The following is a 13,506-nucleotide window of genomic DNA, read 5'->3' as shown; positions in this document are numbered from 1 at the left end:
GCGCATTGCAGTGATCTAGACCCAAGGTTACCAATGCATGGACTGCAGTGGGCAGACTATTCCTGTTCAAAAATGGTGGTAGTTGGTGAACCAAATCAAGCTGGTTAAAGGCACTCATAGCCACAGAGGACACTTGGGCCTCTAGGGGCAAATTGGTATCCACAAGTAACCCCAAACTACATACTTGCTCCTTCAGAGGGTGTGCAACCCCATCCAGAGCAGGTAACTTGCCAATTTCCTGAACACGGGAACAACCCACGCAAAGAGCCTCCATATATCCATGATTCAAACACAGTTTATGGGCCCTCATCCAGTCCACCACTTCATTCAGACACCTATCCAAAACTTTCACAGCCTCTCTGGATTCAGATGTTATGAAGAAGTAGAGCTGCGTGTCATCAGCATTCTGGTGACACCAAGCTCCAAAACATCTAATGATTGCATCCAATGGCTTTGTACAGTTATTAAACAGCACTGGGGAAAGAATAGTATCCTGTGGAAGCCCATACAGCGGTTCTCAACCTATGGGTCCCAAGATGTTGTTGGACTATAACTCCCATCATCTCTGAGCTCTGACCTTGCTAGCTAGGGGTGATGGGAGTCGTAGTTCAACAACATCTGGGGACCCACAGGTTGAGAAAGGCTGCCACAAATGTTTCCAAGTGTGGAATTGGGGTGGAGGGTGCCTGTCACAAGTTATCCACTCAAGGGCTGAAACAAAGTAGTCCAAACATTTTAACTTTACTGATAAAGCCGGCAATACTAACCGCCTTATCTGAGGGGTGGTCTTAGGTTACACCCCTTCTGTGATGAATGCATAATGTTTCTGGGGGTGGTCTTGATCTAGAGGAGGGGAATTTCAAAAGTCTTTATAAGCCCTTGCACAGCATTTTTGGGGGGTCCTCTTCCTCTCCTGCGTGTGAGGGGAGTACCCTGTTGCAACAGATCAATAAAGATCAAGCTTACTAGCTGCTTTGCTTCTCAAATATTCTCTGGTTGGCCTCTGTTATTTTCTCCTACCAATAGGGAACCTATATAAGGACTCTATATGGGCTCTTGGATACCCCATAAAGGAAAAGGGCATATTTTTATTTACAACAGTAATAAGTGCTTGTTCAGCAAAAAAATGTGTGTGTTGGATTTTGATATGATCGCTGCATGCATCTTATGTGAGAGTGATTAATCATGCAAGCAAAGCATTCATCAAAAGTTGAGAAATGGACTAAAACTGAAAAATAGGTTGTTTACAAAAGTGGAACAAATGGCAAAGAAGAACACTGGAGAGATGCATCTCACCTGACGCATCAGTTGGTCCAGGATTGGCAATAGCTGGAACACTGCAGTCGGAAGTAGTGTCTGGGTGGAAATCGCAGGAATGTCTGGGAAAATCTGGACGTATGGCAACTTTGGGCATCAATAACTTTTGTGTCCAGGTTTTCACTTTTTGAAATACGGCAACCCTACTCAATAGCAACCACAAAAAACGTCCCAGCATCATACCCAGCAACCAACATATCAGCATTGAAACTTTTGTGCAAAAGTGTATAGCATTCCATTCACTCAGCAGTCATGCATTTTATACCTCTGTTTTGCCACAAGGTGGTAGAGTTGTTTCACATTAAGAAAAATGGTTCTAGAAACTGAAGTGCAATTTAACATGGGCAGTCTCTCAAAAGCAAACATAAAAATGCAAGAGAGAAAAATACATTAATATAAACAGGAACAAAGCAAAAAAACCCCAACAAATGAAACAAAACAAAAACCCCATCAACCCACAAACCAAAGAAAATCACTCTTCTCAATGGTCAAAGCCAGAGTTTGGAGCAGTGTGAGCTAGAAGGTAGCAAGAAAGAGATTTACAGCAACGTCTGAAAGCAGTGTTTGATTTCTGTTTGAATCCAAGGCTGTGGCTATGGGAGAGAAACAAGACCCTTTTGTGGTATTAATGCTGTGAACCCCTTCAATGAATCATATATCATGGAGAAACCACAGTCTCCGCTGTACCTCTTTCCCAAAAGAAACACAAACCTTAGGTAAGCACCTGGAACCCCTAGAATCTCTCACCACTCAGAGAATCGGGTGCCGTGCAACAATATTTAGGAAATAACATTAACTGCTAATCAGCAGTGTTCCTTCAGACATCACAGTGATTCTACATTGAGAGTAAATGCCATGGGTGATTGGGTGCAATGCATTTGCATTCCAAATAGATGGTGTTTTTGAAGCCATTTGATCAGAAGAGGCAAAATGCACTGTCTGAGCTCATAATTGCTATGGAGAAGCATAGAATTACTATCAGGAGAAGAAATGAGCTTCAGGCTTCATTCAGCTTCAATCAGCAAAAGGAGCAGGTGGCGCTGTGATCTAAACCACTGAGCCTCTTGGGCTTGCCGCTCAGAAGGTCGGCGGTTCGAATCCCCGCGACGGGGTGAGCTCCCGTTGCTCTGTCCCAGCTTCTGCCAACCTAGCAGTTCAAAAGCACGCCAGTGCAAGTAGATAAATAGGTACCGCTGCAGTGGGAAGGTAAATGGCGTTTCCGTGCTCTCTGGTTTCTGTCACAGTGTTCCATTGCACCGGAAGCAGTTTAGTCATGCCGGCCACATGACCCAGAAAGCTGTCTGTGGACAAACGCCGGCTCCCTTGGCCTAAAAGTGAGATGAGCACCACACCCCATAGTCGCCTTTGACTGGGCTTCACCGTCCAGGGGTCCTTTACCTTTACCTTACCCCAGGAAAAGCAGGAAAAGGTTGCCAACACCTTCTGTATTGGAAGTTAGGAACAGACTAGATCAGTCCCCTGTAGATCTTGTGTCCATATTTTTGTGCTTCTGTTAAGATTGCATATTTTTAGACTGGGGGAAGAGGAGAGTGTTGCTTTATAGCACTGCTGATTTTCCACGAGGTGTTAAAGAACAACCAGGTTACATCCATATGGTGCTTCCGACCTACGCTTCCCATATGGCTATGCAAAAGTTTGTTTGGGTAAATGCCCTGCCGCTAAATGATTATCACCACAGGATTAAATTAATCTGCACAGAACGGTGTGACTACTGTTGCTACTTCAGAAGCTGTTGAAGAAGCAGAGTGCGAAACCACTTCTCTAGAGTTTATGTGGGGCTCTTAAGCCTTGGCAGTTCTTACGGTGGCTGGAAAAGACACTTATATGAAGATGAGTGGATTTTTGTGTTCATGAGAATGGCTGTGCCAATTTAAACCAAGAACCAGGAAGCAGAAACGGGGATCGATTTCCCCAAGTGCATCTTGAGACAAAGTAAATATACATTCCTATGTTAAAACATAATAGATGCATCCCTGGTAAATAGCATGGAGTTTTCTGTATAAAAACAAGCCATGAGGACCAGACCTTATAAAACTGTCACACCGTGGTTCATTTCTGCCTGAAGGAAGGCAAGACATAAATGTAACACATTAAAAAGAAAACACTCTGTGAGGAAGACAGATATTACTTTTTGGTTTATTGGCTGCTGTATAGAATGACCTCCATATGAAATAAGTAGAGAAGTTCATAGATACTTTATGACTTACCCAAAGGCAGTGTTCTCAGTTGGAATTCTTTCTTTTCATCTTTGCTTGCAAATAAAGCCCTCTAGGTGAATGGAAGAATGGAAACAGCACCAGCTTTCTCAAATTAAGTCATGCCAGGAATGTGGGGGTGGGCAATAGAATTATTTTTTTTAATTGCCTCTGAATATCATAACTTTTAAAAGCACATCCAGCTCCAAACCATATTCTGCACTTTCTAGGACACTTTGGGTCACAGTTTTTAAGGAGGGAAAAAGCTACCCTTCATTTCATCTTTCCCCGTGCTCCTCCAGTATACCAGCCAAAGAGAAAGCTCTCATATAAAAACATTTGTCTAATTAATATATATTCCGCTTAATATTTCAACTAAAATCTAACCAAAAGGAAACGATAAGAAAATTACAATGCAAATTCTGCATTCAGAATCAAACAAGAATGATGCTGCTACTCGCAATAGTTCCACATTTTAAGCAAGATAATTAAACAGGGACCCAAGGCAGCTTACAGATAAAAATAAGAACAATTAAAAACACAGGGGAAAACAAACAATCAAAGTTAAAACTACACCCACCCACACCCACACATCCATTAAAAGCATACTGATAATTACAATAAAAACAGCATGGTACAAGCCATTTCATTAAAAGCAGTCAGTTCCCAAAAGTGCGCTGGAAAAAGTTGTCTTCCTTCACCTGCTGGCAGAAGGACAAGGAGGGAGCCAACCTAACTTCTCTAGGGAGGGAGTTGCAGTGTCGGGGGGCAGCCACCAAAAAGGCCCTCTCGGTGTTGCTTCTTGCCATCCACTTGCACAGGAACGAGGAACCTATTGCCCTCCAGAAGCTGTTAAGACTACAACTCCCATAATTCCTGACCACTGGCCATGCTGGATGGGGCTGATGGGAACTGGAGGCCAACTGTATCTGGAAAGCCACACATTCCCAACGCTGCACTAGCATATCCATCACCCTGTGGCATTTTCTGTGTTGACCGTATTTCCTTGCACTCCCCAACCCTATGGCAGTTGAGATGCTTTTAAAGATTTCTTAGAAATTTTTGCAATGCAAGCAAATCATTTATTCTAGATGCTAGCTGAACGACTGGCTGATTTTAGGTCTCCCTTCTCCAGCATCTCCCTGTGTCCTGACTCACATTGTTCAGAAAGGTCCCTGGAGAGGTTTTGTGGGTCACAGATGGCTGCTGTGGAGGAGCGGGGAGAGGAAGCAAAATGAAACTTTCCTTCTATCAACTTCTTTAAGTTAACTTTTTAAAGGAACAAGCCCCTACTTATCTTCTATGCAACCTCATAAAATGTTTGAAAACCAGCCAGGTTACCTCCTTCCACGCCATTGCTTCATCATTTCAAGATCTTTTATTTGCATCTACAGTATGTAATTTGCTAGTGATGATAGGGAAAATTGCCTTGGTGGAATTTTTGCCTGTCGAAATGCATATGTCAGTGGGCTGCCAATCTAAAGTGAGCTTGGAAAAGTGCTTGCTACTTTACCTACACAAACCCTAACAGAAGCTATGTGTGGCAGGCAGAAATTCAACAGATGCAACCTTCCCAATCACTGTGTCTCCATGCCAGGAACAGGGCGATGGAATTTTAAATTCTGCACATTAATATCAATGTAATCATCTTGTGCACCTCCTTCTGGCAAATCCTGCAGCCAAGCTGGTGAAAATATATTGCTCTGCTTTCCTTTGGACCACATCAATGAGGCTGGGGGGGGGGTGTCTTGTCATCTGGGCAGTCCAGGACCTCCATACACGCTGTAAAGGCTTGTGTCCCAGAGAGGTCAGTGCTGCTAATGAAGCAAAAACAAAGCAGGAGGCAGCAGTTATGACTTACTGGTCTCTCCAGCCACAGCAGCCGCTGTGATTCTCCAGTAGTTGGACTTCACCCCCCAGAGGCACACTCCATTGTCTTTTGAGATAGAGGGGTGCCAGCAATAGTGGCAAGAGTACTGTTAGCCCAGAAATGGAAGCAAGAAGAAATTCCGACGAAAGAAGAACGGCAGACAAAATTAATGGACTATGCAGAATTGGACAAAAGGACAGGAAGGATTCGAAACCTGCGGGACCAGAGATTTACAGAAGATTGGAAGAAGTATATGAATTATTTGAAGAGCAACTGTAATCAACAAATTACACTAGTAGGACTACAAGAAGTTTTGTAAAGAGAAATATACAAAGTGCTACAAAGTAGAAAAAGATAGAGATATTGGTTATGCGTTTGAAATGTAATAGGGAAAATAAGAAATGCATACTAAGAGATTAGATTCAAAAATTTTCAGACAGGACTGATGGAAGTCAAAAAAATTGAATAAGATGTAAACGTATGTTTAATTACTGTTGAAAATGATATGTTAAAAAACTAATAAAATTTATATAAGAGATAGAAGGGTGCCAACAACTGCACTGTCTTCCCATGGGGCCAATTCAGTTGTTAAAGCACTTCCGTGTAGGAAATAAAATATGTATTGTCTTGTGAAACAAGGAGGGGCCTCTATTTTGCTGCATGTGCTCAGGCTACACTTGGTGGGGGCCCTTTCACAGCCAGAGGGCTGCATTTTCCCTCGGGAGGCTGTGGACTTTTCTTCCATGGAGGTGTTTAAGCAGAAGTTGGATGGCCACCTGTCAGGGATGCTTGAGTTGAGATTCCTGCATTGCAGGGGCCTGGACTAGATGACCCAGATGTCCCTTTCAACTCTACAATTCTACCAGAAGCCATATGGGTTTCTGATTTGATATGATTTGATTTGAGGTTCCCAATCCTTGGGCTGCAATATTCCAGCTTGCACTGTACAGTGGAACCTCTACTTACAACCATAATCCGTTCTGGAGGTCTGGTCATAACTAGAAACGTACATAAGTAGAGGCACACTTTTCCATAGATAGTAATGGAAAAGTGAATTGATCCGTTCCAGACGACGAAAAACACCCCCTAAAACAGCAGTTTAACACAGATTTCACTGTTTAACAAGACCATAGAGCCATAAAATGAAGGCAATAATCAAAGTGTTGTTGTTTAGTCGTTTAGTCATATCTGACTCTTCGTGACCCCATGGACCAGAGCACGCCAGGCACTCCTGTCTTCCACTGCCTCCTGCAGTTTGGTCAAACTCATGTTCGTAGCTTCGAACATAATCAATGTACTGTACTATAAAATAAATAAGACAGTATTGTAGATGAATAAAAATAACATTTTTTTTTCTTACGTGCACTGAGGGTGGGTGGGCTTACCTGGCTACAAGCTGGTGGTGGGGCAAGGGTCAGTAAAGAGCTGATTCACTTTGGCCAGGGTCACTTTTTTTCTTGCCAGGCCAGGTTCTTCTCTGGACTTCCTCAGGCTCGTTTCTTAGCAGGGTTTGGGGCTGCAGTGCACCCTGCTGTGCCTTTTGCAGGTGGCACCTCTTCCACAGCTTTGGGGGTGGGATGGGGGTCCTCTCCCTGGCAGCAGAGGCCTCAGCGCTGCTCTGCAGCCGGCGGGGTGAGGTCTGGCAAACCAGAGGCCACTCCCCGGAGGTGGAGGCCCCAGCGCTGTCCTGCAGCCGGCCAGGTGAGCTCCGGGCTGCTGGCAAGGCCTCTGTTCGTATCTAGAGGAAAGTTCATAAGTCAAAGTGCCTACTGAAGGTCATAACTGGAATCGTACGTAAGTAGAGCTGTACAGTCATACCTCATGTTACGTCTGCTTCATGTTATGTTCTTTTAGGTTACATCCCGCGGCGAACCGGAACTACTGGAAAGGGTTACTTCCGGGTTTTGCTGTTCGCGCCTGCGCAGACGCGCAAAATGATGTCACGCGCATGCACAGAAGCGGCGAATCACAACCCACGCATGCGCAGACGTGCTGCTGCGGGTTGCGTTCTTTTCATGTTGCGAACAGGCCTCTGGAACGGATCCCATTCGCAACCAGAGGTACCACTGTACGTAAGTTGAGGTTCCACTGTATAGCAAAACAGACTGGTGTCGTCTGAGGCTATGTACGCATTGGCAGCTTGAAATCCAGCAAGTTTGCTTCCCCCTGCTATGTTGCAAGTCACATTTGCACATTGCTCTGCACATCAGAGAAGGGGGGGGGAATGTCTTCACCCAATGTACATTACCTGGCTTGGTTGCCTTGCCCCTGCAACCTCCCCAACCTTCCATCGCGAAACTGTCACCTGCAGATGTGTCATCATTTGCGCATGCGCAAAGGCTGCCTCAAATGTGCACACCTCAGCTTAACTGCGAAATGACCGTGGCTTTCTTTTTCAAATTGAATGGAAGTTTGGTTTGAGGAAAAACACATCAAACGGCAGTATTTCTCAAGAAACTGCAGGATCGGATGGAATTACTGCTAACGTCATGCAGTACCGGCAGGGAGAGCGCCCTGGAACCAGAGTTCTGAGAAAAAGAGCACACTGGAAAGCTGAAAGGCATCTATATCATCAAAACCTTCAATGCCATGGACTTAGAATCAGAGTAGAAAGAATGGATTAAAGAGGCGTACGATAAAATGTCGTTTTAAAACCCCATTCAAGTACCTGACCTAAACTTGTTTGAACTCAAAATACCAGAGGGCCAGATCAACGCCCACTTTTCCTTTTTTTCATTCTTTTCCTTTCTCCCCTGAAGGCTGAACAAATTACAAAGCATTCACTTTAAAATAAAGAGCGCTTGTGACATCTGTAACTGAGAACTCAGCATTAATTCACTGCAGCTGTTGTACTTGAAAGGAAAAAATATGTGCCTTTGCAGCATCGAAAGCCAGTGCTTCTCATCCGATGGCTGAGCCAAATGAATGATGTAACACCACGTATGGTCACCAGAAAAGCAGCAGGAATGGTCTGAGTTCTCCCAAGACACTTCCTTTCCAGGAAAAAGAGCTACAGAATAAAATAAAATAAAATTTGGCGATGTATAAAAATAGGTTGTCCAGATGCTTAGAGAATGGCACACAGCTGACACACACAACTGGATTCCAGCACATTTATGGATGCCCTATGCAAGCTGTCTGACAATCAGAGGGAAATTAACACATCCCACTTCTCTGATAGGGCAGCTGTACCCTTTTTACATCACCTCCCATCACCTCCTGGCAAATAGAAGGGGAAGAAATGGAGGCAGTGAGAGATTTTACTTTCTTGGGCTCCATGATCACTGCAGATGGTGACAGCAGCCACGAAATTAAAAGACGCCTGCTTCTTGGGAGAAAAGCAATGACAAACCTAGACAGCATCTTGAAAAGTAGAGATATCACCTTGCCAACAAAGGTCCGTATAATAAAAGCTATGGTTTTCCCAGTAGTGATGTATGGAAGTGAGAGCTGGACCATAAAGAAGGCTGATCACCGAAGAATTGATGCTTTTGAATTATGGTGTTGGAGGAGACTCTTGAGAGTCCCATGGACTGCAAGAAGATCAAACCTATCCACTCAAGGAAATCAGCCCTGAGTGCTCACTGGAAGGACAGATCGTGAAGCTGAGGCTCCAGTACTTTGGCTGCCTCATGAGAAGAGAAGACTCCCTGGAAAAGACCCTGATGTTGGGAAAGATGGAGGGCACTAGGAGAAGGGGACGACAGAGGACGAGATGGTTGGACAGTGTTCTCGAAGCTACCAGCATGAGTTTGACCAAACTGTGGGAGGCAGTGTAAGACAGGAGTGCCTGGCGTGCTCTGGTCCATGGGGTCACGAAGAGTCGGACACGACTAAACGACTAAACAACAACAAAACAAACCCTTTTTACTGTGTAGGCAGACAGCTTCTAGAGCAGGGACATGGCCCTTCAGAGGTTGTTGAACTCCAGCTCCCATTCAGCATGACCAGTGTTCATGACTGCTGGGAGCTGTAGTCCAACAACGTCTGAAAGGCCACAAGTTCTCCATCCTTGCTCTAGCCTCGCCTTCCCCAACCTGGTGCCCTCCAGATGTTTTGGACTGCCCCTGATTAATGGTATCTGATTTATTTATTTTAAAAAATCAAGCTGCTGTTCACTACCATTAGTTCCAAAGCAGGGTACGATGTCACTAAAAGAGGAGTAAAATGCATAGTAATATAGCAACAAAACACACCATTGTAAACAGACTTCGTTTGGCATCAGTTTGTCTCTGGAGACAATGGAAGAGCGAACCTTTGCGGGCGAAGTCAAACTGTTGGAAGATTACAGTACCTGCTGTGGCCGTAGAGACCGATGTTGGAGACACATGTTTGTTGCAGCTGGAGCAGATGAAGGCATCCAGATGTGCTGGTGCAGATGCACCAAGGCGTTTCTTCTCTCTGCACTCCTCCCAGCGGACATCCCTCTTCTGGTCATTGCTAGGGATGCATGACCTGACTGTCTCCAGGCACTGTGGTCGTCTGCAAGGGATTCCCATATGGCACAGTTGATGTTGCCAGCCTTCACGTCATGTCTGCAGACATCTATTGGCAAAACCTATTGGTGTTTCGCAACTTTCTGACTAGTTGCAGGACCTTAGCCAGACCTAGCAGAGTAAACGCAGAGTTCACGAAAGCAATTGGCAACTTGGCTGCAGAGAGGATGGACGAAGCAGGAACCAGGAACTTGTAGTTAGGTGTTTATTATATACAGTGGACTATTTACAGGAACAGAACAGAACACGGATCTTTAGCTAGCTCTCTCATACACGACTCACAACTCTCAACCTCCAACTCCTACACTAACACTCGTATTAGTTAGTAGGCCATTAATCATTATTCCCTTGAGAGAGCTTGACCAATCATGGAGCTGTCTCCATGCCTCTGTATCACCAGGCGGACTTACTCCTTCACATTGCCTTTTGGCTGTCTGCCAAACCTTAATTGACTCTGTGTGAGTAGCTGCACGTATTCAGATTCCCAACAACATCTTTGTAACACAGCTGGTCTGCCAACAAGCCTGGTGCCTAAAGCCAGCTCCCCATAGAGCACATCCTTGGGGATCCTGCCATCTTTCATTCTGCGGAGGTGACCAAGCCAGTGTAGACGTTGCTGAGAAAGGAGTGACACACCTATTTAACCATATGGTTAACAGAATTAACGTACCTATTTAACCACAACGCAACCCAAGACTGGGTGAAGAAGTGAGTCTTTAGTTTGTTCTGAAAGTCTGGGCCGAAGCACATCTGAGCTGTGAGTTATGTTGATCATTAAATGATGATTGTCATGGGTGGATTACATAATGAACAGCGGGCTACAAGTTGAAATAAATAAAGAAAGAAATCAAAATAAAGAAATGAAATGAGTAGGACACCCTTCCAAGCTCATATATTTAAGAGCTTCCAAGAACGGGATCCAAAAGCAGAAACAATAATTATAGGTAACAGGCAATTAATTGTTAAAAATTGCCTAATAGCCCTTTTAACAAAGGGAAGAAGTACTTGATGAATCATATTTGCAGTTTGGGAAGCGTACATATTTAAGTCTAACCTCACCACACCTTTCTTTTATCTTTCATCTTTATAAAACAGGTTAGTCTTCTACAGGGCAGAATATCAGGGCTCTGTTAGAAGAGGAGACTTATTTCTTTCCTTTTGTGTACGTAACCACATAAATTTGCTTTTGCGTACACATCTGCATAATTGCCTCAAATTATAATAGAAAGTAATTTGCATGACTGCCCACAAATCCTGACAATGTGCATGGTATCAAGTTGCCAGCTTTCGAATGGCCTTCTGTAGTTGTCCATTTATTAGCCGTTTGATCTACAGCAATGAGGACGGCCTCCACTAGCATGGTGTCAGCCAGATGTTTTGTACTATAATTCCCATCAGCCCCTGCTGATACAAGGCCGTAGCCTTGTAAACATAATCTTCTGCAAATCCTTGGCCATATGCTAGGGCCCTATTAGCCTGTTGGATAATCTACCCCTGGTCAAAAACAGCTTTGATTTCAAGTGTCAGTAAAATCAATCAAGAGGAGGCACTTTTACAGATGTTCTGACTGTTCTGAACTTATTCACAGATGATCTGAATGAAGCTTGTGGACCAACGGATCACAGCTTGAGGACTCCACTATACATAGTGCTATGGGGGGGGTTTTAGGCTGAATGTCTTTCCCCTGCCTTCTATCGTATTTTTCGCCCCATAGGGCGCACTGGCCCATAGGGCGCACCTAGTTTTTTTGGGGGGAAATAAAGAAAAAAAATATTTCCCCCCCCAGGCATGGGGCTGGGTCAGGGGAAGCTAGAGCTTCCCCCGACCCCAGCCCCCAGAACAGGCTGCTCTCCGCAAGCCATGGGAGGCCTTCCACGGCTTGTGGAGAGCTACCCAAAGCCCGGGCGCGACTGCTCAGCACGCCCAGGCTTCGGGGTGCAGGCAGCTCTGCGCAATCCGTGGGAGCCCGGCGGGAACTCCCACAGGCTCCCAAGGCTTGCGGATAGCTTCCTGAAGCCTGGAGAGTGAGAGGGGTCGGTGCGCACCAACCCCTCTCGCTCTCCAGGTTTCAGCGAACGCCTGCATTCGCCCCATAGGACGCACACACATTTCCCCTTCATTTTTGGAGGGGGAAAAGTGCGTCCTATAGGGCGAAAAATACGGTAATTCTTTGAACAGCCAGGCAAGCTTCCTGGTAAGGTTATGGGCTGTTAAGGGAACAAAGGAAAAGGCTCTGTGTGAGATGGCAAATCCCATCCCCCAACCTCAACTCAAGGGTAGTTAGAAAGACAAAGCCAGAAGTGAGAGCAGAGTTGGAGCGATGTGAGCTAGAAGCAAAGTAGCAAGCAAGGAAGAGAGATAAAGAGCAATGTTTGATTTCTGTTTGAATCCAAGGCTTCAGCTATGGGGGAAGCAATGCCCTGAGAACCTCTTAATGAGGTGGCCTGTAAATATTGTAATTAAACAAATAAATATAAGTTCGCCAATGTGAAATCACTGTGTTTATCTGTTGGCATCAGTGGTGGGAAGCTGAAAAAACAGAGGGGAGGGGGAATGCAAAGAGGAAGGGCTGGCTGATGGGGACACTGACCCACAGCACTGCATAATGCATCATTTTGTGATTTACTGCTTCTCCTGAAAAGGTTATTAAGACTTGCATTGACTTTATACATAGCAATTAAGAAGCAAAACAGTGACTAACAAACTGTAGGCAAAACAACTCCCCGAAGGATGTTGAATTGGCTGCTGAAGTTACATAGGCCTTCATGCTCCTGCTTTCTCCGATAACCTTGGTGAGAGGTAACAGCTACAATAGCTGACGAAGATAATTCCGCTGGGTGAAGGGCCTGATAAGAGAGCTGCTGTTCCCTGAGGCTTGCCGCAAGGGAGGTTTCAGTCAGAGAATGGGGTGGGTTGAGTGAGGCAGGAGCACTGGAGGGTTCTGGGAGACTGGTGTTTTGCATACGAGGCTTAATTTGTGTGAGGGCTGCATCTAGTATCTGGGAACTCAGCCAGGGATCCTCTTTGCAATTGTCATGGCGCCGATGAGCGGTTGATGACGTTTGCAAGAATACCTCTGAGCATTTTCAAAGTGCCTGTCTTTCCTCACACTGCTGAGCAGCCACAGTACCCTATGCAGAAAGTACTGCTTCCAGTAAGCTTGAGCTTCAGCACTAAGCAGGGTTGAGCTTTTTAGAATTGATAGGCTGATTCCAGGAACAGCCAATGTATCTTGTTGCACCGGTGCAACTGCACCCCTTAGATACTGCCTAACCTTTATAAGAGGGACACGGGTGGCGCTGTTGCCGATCAGAAGGTCGGTGGTTCGAATCCCCGCAATGGGGTGAGCTCCCATTGCTCAGTCCCTGCTCCTGCCAACCTAGCAGTTTGAAAGCACGTCAACGTGCAAGTAGATAAATAGGTACCGCTTCGGTGGGAAGGAAAATAGCCTTTCCGTGCACTGCGCTGGTTCGCCAGAAGCGGCTTAATCATGCTGGCCACATGACCCAGAAGCTGTACACCTGCTCCCTCGGCCAATAAAGCGAGATGAGCGCCGCAATTCCAGAGTCGGTCACGACTGGACCTAATGGTCAGGGGTCCCTTTACC

This window comes from Podarcis filfolensis (assembly GCF_964270895.1).
Source record: "Podarcis filfolensis genome assembly, chromosome: 7".
Classification (NCBI taxonomy): Eukaryota; Metazoa; Chordata; class Lepidosauria; order Squamata; family Lacertidae; genus Podarcis; species Podarcis filfolensis.
This window is presented reverse-complemented; position numbering follows the sequence as displayed.